Below are 9815 nucleotides of genomic sequence, written 5' to 3' on the forward strand. Positions count from 1 at the left end.
ATTTATAAGTAAATAAAGAACGTATTGTAATCTTTAAAATCCATAATCCAACGAAATGTCCAATTGCTTTTAACGTATTAAACAAGCACCCCCCTTCAATTCTGTTTTTATTATTAATATTGGATGAGTTTCAATATAAATCATCGTGTTCTTTATCTATTTTGAATGGTGCCCGGAAAACTCGTCCCGGGAAAATTCGTTTCCGGAAAACTCGACCCCGGAAAACTCGTCCCGTTTCGCTAGGTAGGAAAACTGGTCCCTTATTGAATAAATATCGATTGAAAACACATTTTATGATCGTTCTTGAAGGAGATATTGTATATCTACCCATAATATTTTTACAAAATATTTTTACTACATAACTGGCTAAATTCTTAGTGGTGTCACTTAATTTAAAGCGTTTATTATGTTCATACAAATTACAATTTTTTTTGTTCTTATTTTAACGATGTTTTTTGAAGTCATAAAAACAATAATAAAAAACAAAACAAAAAAGTAAAAAAAACAGGGAGCGATTCGATTCTTCGTTACTTTTTGTTTTGGTTTTTTAATTATGATAGTTTTTTTTTAATGTTTTTGTTTTCTCTCATACCAAATGCACTCATGCGTTATTTAAAATTATAATTTTATCAATTATCAACATTTATTGTCGTCCTGTCAAATTTTGCAAAAATTAACTAATAAATTAAAAGCGAAATATTTTTTGGCGCGAGAGATGCCATGTGCAAACAATCTCTCGTTAACTCATTTTTAATTTTTTTAATTTTTACTTCAAAATTCTAAAATCAATCATTAAGAGAAAAATTAATCACTAAATAAATTTATTAATCAATTTTCTTGAAAACTCCGCTATCGTTTATCAAGAATCTTTTTAATTTCATTTTTTGTTGGTTGTTTTTCGGAGGCAGATATAGTTTTTACCCCCCCCCTCTCTCTAAATTATATTTTAAAAAATATTAAAATTTATTATTTTCTTTTTAAAACCAAATCTCCCTCAGTAATTTCTTTAATTTTCTATGTTTTAGCGATTATCAAGACCCCTAAAATGTGATATACCGGACATTATTTCTCGTTCTCACGTAACACTCGATATGTTTTTTGTTTGTTTTCTGTGTTTTTTTTTTCTTTACCGAATAAACGATTCCAAATAAATTAAACAACAAACAACATAGTCGGCGAGGTAGAAAAATCGATTTTACCTTTTTATAAACAACAGTAAATAAATAAATTCTTTTCATATTAATATAAAAAAATATGCGGTCTCGTTTAGTACACGCTTTAAAATAAGTGAAACCACTAAGAACTTAGCCAGTTAGGTAGAAAACGGACACTTAGAAAATCGATTTTATTTAAAAAAAAAACAAAACAAAAAAAAAACACATTAAACAAGTAAAAATATTTTTTTAAATATTATGGGGGGGGGCTATAGTTTATTTTAAAAAACAATATCTCCTTCCAGAACGATCATAAAATGTGTTTTCAATCGATATTTACTCAATAAGGGACCAGTTTTCCTACCTAGCGAAAGGGGACGAGTTTTCCGGGGTCGAGTTTTCCTAAATTACTTTTGAATACAAGTACGAATTTATCTGTAAAAATACCTGCTCATTATCGACAGTCTAAGTGTGCCAACTATCTTGCTTGCTAGGACTTCGGAGGTTGCGTCATTTTCAGCTGAAAGGGCACCTCTTACAATGGCCCTGCTTTTTACCCACCTGAATAAGTTTTTTGTGTGGTTGAACATGTTTTAAAACGTCTATTTAATTCAAAGCACAAGTAATGACGAGTTGGTAAGTTAGAACTACAACATGGCTGACATTCAAACATTCAACTGGGATGTCTCGATAATCGCTTAAATCATGAAAACAAAACAAATAGACATGTATACTTGTCGGCCATGTTTTCTTTTGAACTCTGCAATTCGACATTATTTTATTTTCGAAACAAATGAAACTTTGAAATATGTCTACTTGCTATGTGTTTGTTTTTTAAATCTTTTTTTTTATTGTTGTTGTCTTCTCAGCTAAATACCTATATAATTTTTTTATAAACTTTTATATATTTTTTTAAAATCTTTTTTTATTGTTGTTGTCTTCTCAGCTAAATACCTATATAATATTTTTATAAACTTTTATATATTTTTTTAAAATCTTTTTTTATTGTTGTTGTCTTCTCAGCTAAATACATATATAATATTTTTATAAACTTTTATATATTTTTTTAAAATCTTTTTTATTGTTGTTGTCTTCTCAGCTAAATACCTATATAATTTTTTTATAAACTTTTATATTTTTTAAATCTTTTTTTATTGTTGTTGTCTTCTCAGCTAAATACATATATAATTTTTTTATAAACGTTTAATATATTTACAGAACTTTTTAATAACTATTTTATTCTTTTTTGTTAAACAAAAATAGAACTTTTATAATGACATAGATATTATGGACTGTTTCGAAATTTTTAAATTGAAGTTAGTTTTATAAAAAAAAAAGACGAGGTGGTTTTTTTTTTTTCAATTAAATTATAAACTTTATTTGAACTTTCAACAAACTTTTACAGACATAAAAATAGACTTTAAAGATATTTTATAATAATTTTAAAAAAATATATTTAACGAAAAGTTTTTTTTTTATCATTTCATTGTTGAATAAAATTTCAAAGTAATAAATGGTGAAAAAAAAATATCTCGAAAAGAAAAAACACCTCGTCTTTTTTTTTTTTTTTTAAATAAAACTTTAATTTCAAAATTTCGATGTTTGAAAAACAGTCCATAATATATATTTCATTATAAAAGTTCTATTCTTGTTTGATAAAAAGAATAAAGCAATAAATAATAATAAAAACAACAGTCCATTAAGTTCAAATAAAGACTGTTTGAATAAACTTATAAAAAAAGGTTCATTCAATACGGTTTTGGCCATTTCTTTTTTGTGCGTTTTCAATATTTATTTACAGTGCGATGTATGTCGGTGATCAGTGAAGGAGAAATCCTTTTAGGCCGAGGCAATTTTTTATGCATAATAAAATCACAAGTATAAACAATCGAGATAAAAAAATATATTATCTTATTCACATATCTTTTTATAACTTTTATTTTTATAAAGATGAAATGTAGTATCACAAGATAGAAATCTTTTTATAATTTTTTAAACACGCACTCAGAAAGACACCCATTTATTGAAATATCTTTTATTTTAAAAAAAAATCTTGCTCGCGAATATTCGTAAAAATGTAATATTTAAAAATATTATTTTGAAAATATATTAATTGTCGCTGAAGTTAATGTTTTAAAGAATAAATATTGAATTGTCTTAAAATGTTTTGTAAATATATACTTTTTCTTTTAAATCTTCAAAGGTTTTGTAAATATATTTTTAAAAAAATGCTGGTGAATATTCGAGCATGTTTGCTATTTGACGTGTTTAAAAACAACCGACGCCATGTGCTTGTGCCAATGTCAAGGTCGAATCACCGGTGTTAGTTGAATTGTGCGCCTGGCACCGCCAGGCGGCGTCGTCTGCTACGGGGTATCTATTCTTTACTTCATCCCAATTTTTTTATAAACTTTTATATATTTTTTAAATCTTTTTTTATTGTTGTTATCTTCTCAGCTAAATACCTATATAATTTTTTATAAACTTTTATATTTTTTAAATCTTTTTTTATTGTTGTTGTCTTCTCAGCTAAATACCTATATAATTTTTTTATAAACTTTTATATATTTTTTTAAAATCTTTTTTTATTGTTGTTGTCTTCTCAGCTAAATACCTATATAATTTTTTATAAACTTTTATATATTTTTTGAATTTTTTTTTATTGTTGTTGTCTTCTCAGCTAAATACCTATATAATTTTTTATAAACTTTTATATATTTTTTTAATCTTTTTTTATTGTTGTTGTCTTCTCAGCTAAATACCTATATAATTTTTTATAAACTTTTATGTATATTTTAAATCTTTTTTTATTGTTGTTGGCTTCTCAGCTAAATACCTATATAATTTTTTATAAACTTTTATATTTTTTAAAATCTTTTTTATTGTTGTTGTCTTCTCAGCTAAATACCTATATAATTTTTTTATAAACTTTTATATATATATTTTAAATCTTTTTTATTGTTGTTGTCTTCTCAGCTAAATACCTATATAATTTTTTTATAAACTTTTATATATTGTTTAAAAATCTTTTTTTATTGTTGTTGTCTTCTCAGCTAAATACGTATATAATTTTTTATAAACTTTTATATATATTTTTTAAATATTTTTTTATTGTTGTTGTCTTCTCAGCTAAATACCTATATAATTTTTTATAAACTTTTATATATTTTTTTAAAATCTTTTTTTATTGTTGTTGTCTTCTCAGCTAAATACCTATATAATTTTTTTATAAACTTTTATATATATGTTTAAAATCTTTTTTTATTGTTGTTGTCTTCTCAGCTAAATACCTATATAATTTTTTATAAACTTTTATATATTTTTTTACTCTTTTTTATTGTTGTTGTCTTCTCAGCTAAATACCTATATAATTTTTTTATAAACTTTTATATATTTTTTAAATCTTTTTTTATTGTTGTTGTCTTCTCAGCTAAATACGTATATAATTTTTTATAAACTTTTATATTTTTTAAATCTTTTTTTATTGTTGTTGTCTTCTCAGCTAAATACCTATATAATTTTTTTATAAACTTTTATATATTTTTTTAAAATCTTTTTTTATTGTTGTTGTCTTCTCAGCTAAATACCTATATAATTTTTTATAAACTTTTATATATTTTTTGAATTTTTTTTTTATTGTTGTTGTCTTCTCAGCTAAATACCTATATAATTTTTTATAAACTTTTATATATTTTTTTAAAATCTTTTTTTATTGTTGTTGTCTTCTCAGCTAAATACCTATATAATTTTTTTATAAACTTTTATATATATGTTTAAAATCTTTTTTTATTGTTGTTGTCTTCTCAGCTAAATACCTATATAATTTTTTATAAACTTTTATATATTTTTTTACTCTTTTTTATTGTTGTTGTCTTCTCAGCTAAATACCTATATAATTTTTTTATAAACTTTTATATATTTTTTAAATCTTTTTTTATTGTTGTTGTCTTCTCAGCTAAATACGTATATAATTTTTTATAAACTTTTATATTTTTTAAATCTTTTTTTATTGTTGTTGTCTTCTCAGCTAAATACCTATATAATTTTTTTATAAACTTTTATATATTTTTTTAAAATCTTTTTTTATTGTTGTTGTCTTCTCAGCTAAATACCTATATAATTTTTTATAAACTTTTATATATTTTTTGAATTTTTTTTTTATTGTTGTTGTCTTCTCAGCTAAATACCTATATAATTTTTTATAAACTTTTATATATTTTTTTAATCTTTTTTTATTGTTGTTGTCTTCTCAGCTAAATACCTATATAATTTTTTATAAACTTTTATGTATATTTTAAATCTTTTTTTATTGTTGTTGGCTTCTCAGCTAAATACCTATATAATTTTTTATAAACTTTTATATTTTTTAAAATCTTTTTTATTGTTGTTGTCTTCTCAGCTAAATACCTATATAATTTTTTTATAAACTTTTATATATATATTTTAAATCTTTTTTATTGTTGTTGTCTTCTCAGCTAAATACCTATATAATTTTTTTATAAACTTTTATATATTGTTTAAAAATCTTTTTTTATTGTTGTTGTCTTCTCAGCTAAATACGTATATAATTTTTTATAAACTTTTATATTTTTTAAATCTTTTTTTATTGTTGTTGTCTTCTCAGCTAAATACCTATATAATTTTTTATAAACTTTTATATTTTTTAAATCATTTTTTATTGTTGTTGTCTTCTCAGTTAAATACGTATATAATTTTTTATAAACTTTTATATTTTTTAAATCTTTTTTTATTGTTGTTGTCTTCTCAGCTAAATACCTATATAATTTTTTTATAAACTTTTATATATTTTTTTAATCTTTTTTTATTGTTGTTGTCTTCTCAGCTAAATACCTATATAATTTTTTATAAACTTTTATGTATATTTTAAATCTTTTTTTATTGTTGTTGGCTTCTCAGCTAAATACCTATATAATTTTTTATAAACTTTTATATTTTTTAAAATCTTTTTTATTGTTGTTGTCTTCTCAGCTAAATACCTATATAATTTTTTTATAAACTTTTATATATATATTTTAAATCTTTTTTATTGTTGTTGTCTTCTCAGCTAAATACCTATATAATTTTTTTATAAACTTTTATATATTGTTTAAAAATCTTTTTTTATTGTTGTTGTCTTCTCAGCTAAATACGTATATAATTTTTTATAAACTTTTATATATATTTTTTAAATCTTTTTTTATTGTTGTTGTCTTCTCAGCTAAATACCTATATAATTTTTTATAAACTTTTATATATTTTTTTAAAATCTTTTTTTATTGTTGTTGTCTTCTCAGCTAAATACCTATATAATTTTTTTATAAACTTTTATATATATGTTTAAAATCTTTTTTTATTGTTGTTGTCTTCTCAGCTAAATACCTATATAATTTTTTATAAACTTTTATATATTTTTTTACTCTTTTTTATTGTTGTTGTCTTCTCAGCTAAATACCTATATAATTTTTTTATAAACTTTTATATATTTTTTAAATCATTTTTTATTGTTGTTGTCTTCTCAGTTAAATACGTATATAATTTTTTATAAACTTTTATATTTTTTAAATCTTTTTTTATTGTTGTTGTCTTCTCAGCTAAATACCTATATAATTTTTTTATAAACTTTTATATATTTTTTTAATCTTTTTTTATTGTTGTTGTCTTCTCAGCTAAATACCTATATAATTTTTTATAAACTTTTATATATTTTTTAAATCTTTTTTATTGTTGTTGTCTTCTCAGCTAAATACCTATATAATTTTTTTATAAACTTTTATATATTTTTTTACTCTTTTTTTATTGTTGTTGTCTTCTCAGCTAAATAGCTATATAATTTTTTTATAAACTTTTATATATTTCTTAAATCTTTTTTATTGTTGTTGTCTTCTCAGCTAAATACCTATATATTTTTTTTATAAACTTTTATATTTTTTAAATCTTTTTTTATTGTTGTTGTCTTCTCAGCTAAATACCTATATAATTTTTTTATAAACTTTTATATATTTTTTTAATTTTTTTTATTGTTGTTGTCTTCTCAGCTAAATACCTATATAATTTTTTTATAAACTTTTATATATTTTTTTAATCTTTTTTTTTTTTTTTTTTTTTTTTTTTTTTTTATTACATTTTCACCCCAAACAAGGCAAATTGCCACTTTGGTGTAGGGGGCTACTATCAGGGGCAACAACTACTGGGGTACTATGTAGGGATTTGGGCAGCAAGGTGTCGGTTCACGTTACACTTGAACTTCTGCACGTCAGTACTGTTGGGGAAGCAGGGACCTGGAATGGAATTCCAGAGTCTTGCGGTTCTGGGGAAGAAACTATTGGAGTAAAAAGATCTTTTACATCTAGGGACCTCTACAGTGTGGGGGTGGGATCTAGTAGCCTGTCGGGTTTGTCGAGGGTGCTCGCGTCGTGGGGGCACAAGTGATTGCAGTTCATCAGAGCATTCACCACTAAAATACTTGTAGAACAGGCAGAGGGATGCAACATTTCGTCGATGGGACAGAGGCTGAAGCTTAGATGCCAGTTCAGGGCCTATCAGATTTGCGACTCTCTTTTGAACCTTGTCAAGGAGCGAGAGACTAGTAGCAGATGCACCAGCCCAGATGTGGCAGCAATACTCCATACATGGGCGAATGGTGGCCTTATAGAGGTACAGGATACTTTCGGGTGTTAGTAGTTTTCTAGCACGGTAGAGAGAGCCCACCTTTCTTGCAGCGGCCCTGGCAATGCCTTCAATGTAATTGTTCCAACTCATGTTTCCTGTGAACGTTAGGCCAAGGAGTTTGAAAGATGGACTCTCAGATAAAGAGTCGTTGGCCATTGCTATTGGTGGTAGAGAGGGTTTCTTGTAATTATTGAATGAAACTAGTTTAGTCTTGGCAGCATTGAACGCGACCAACCACTTTTGTCCCCATTCCACTACAGATTGGAGGTCTTCCTCTAGTGTTTCTGCCATTTCTTTAGAAATGTGTTCATTCGTCTTCCTGTCGTGTCTGCCATAGAGTGTAGTGTCATCAGCATATATACCCATCTCAGAGGCAATGTTGTCGGGGAGGTCATTTATGAATATCAGGAACAATAGAGGTCCAAGGATAGAACCCTGGGGCACTCCCGCATTTATATCATATTGTTTAGATGTGCGACCGTCGAGGACTACCTGGATTTTTCTCTTATCTAAGAAGGATTTAATTATGTTAAGTATTCTACCAGTGATACCGTATGATCTGATTTTACTGAGGAGACCCTCATGCCATACCCTGTCAAAAGCCTTAGATATATCTAGAGCTAGAGCTACCGCTCTGCCTTCCCCCGCTTTGTCCAGTGATTGTTTATTGTTGTTGTCTTCTCAGCTAAATACCTATATAATTTTTTATAAACTTTTATATATTTTTTAAATCTTTTTTATTGTTGTTGTCTTCTCAGCTAAATACCTATATAATTTTTTATAAACTTTTATATTTTTTTTAATCTTTTTTTATTGTTGTTGTCTTCTCAGCTAAATACCTATATAATTTTTTTATAAACTTTTATATATTTTTTTAATCTTTTTTATTGTTGTTGTCTTCTCAGCTAAATACCTATATAATTTTTTATAAACTTTTATATTTTTTTTAATCTTTTTTATTGTTGTTGACTTCTCAGCTAAATACCTATATAATTTTTTTATAAACTTTTATATATATTTTTAAAATCTTTTCTTATTGTTGTTGTCTTCTCAGCTAAATACCTATATAATTTATTTTTTAACTTTTATATATTTTTTTAAAATCTTTTTTTATTGTTGTTGTCTTCTCAGCTAAATACCTATATAATTTTTTTATAAACTTTTATATATATTTTTAAAATCTTTTTTTATTGTTGTTGTCTTCTCAGCTAAATACCTATATAATTTTTTATAAACTTTTATATATTTTTTAAATCTTTTTTATTGTTGTTGTCTTCTCAGCTAAATACCTATATAATTTTTTTATAAACTTTTATATATTTTTTTAATCTTTTTTTATTGTTGTTGTCTTCTCAGCTAAATACGTATATAATTTTTTATAAACTTTTATATTTTTTTAATCTTTTTTTATTGTTGTTGTCTTCTCAGCTAAATACCTATATAATTTTTTTATAAACTTTTATATATTTTTTTAATCTTTTTTTATTGTTGTTGTCTTCTCAGCTAAATACCTATATAATTTTTTATAAACTTTTATATATTTTTTAAATCTTTTTTTATTGTTGTTGTCTTCTCAGCTAAATACCTATATAATTTTTTTATAAACTTTTATATTTTTTAAATCTTTTTTTATTGTTGTTGTCTTCTCAGCTAAATACCTATATAATTTTTTTATAAACTTTTATATATTTTTTTAATTTTTTTTATTGTTGTTGTCTTCTCAGCTTAATACCTATATAATTTTTTTATAAACTTTTATATATTTTTTTAATCTTTTTTTATTGTTGTTGTATTCTCAGCTAAATACCTATATAATTTTTTATAAACTTTTATATATTTTTTAAATCTTTTTTATTGTTGTTGTCTTCTCAGCTAAATACCTATATAATTTTTATAAACTTTTATATTTTTTTAATCTTTTTTATTGTTGTTGTCTTCTCAGCTTAATACCTATATAATTTTTTTATAAACTTTTATATATTTTTTTAATCT

The sequence above is a fragment of the Euprymna scolopes genome, chromosome 27 (genome assembly GCF_053919585.1).
Source record: "Euprymna scolopes isolate OS-2025 chromosome 27, ASM5391958v1, whole genome shotgun sequence".
Taxonomy (NCBI): domain Eukaryota; kingdom Metazoa; phylum Mollusca; class Cephalopoda; order Sepiida; family Sepiolidae; genus Euprymna; species Euprymna scolopes.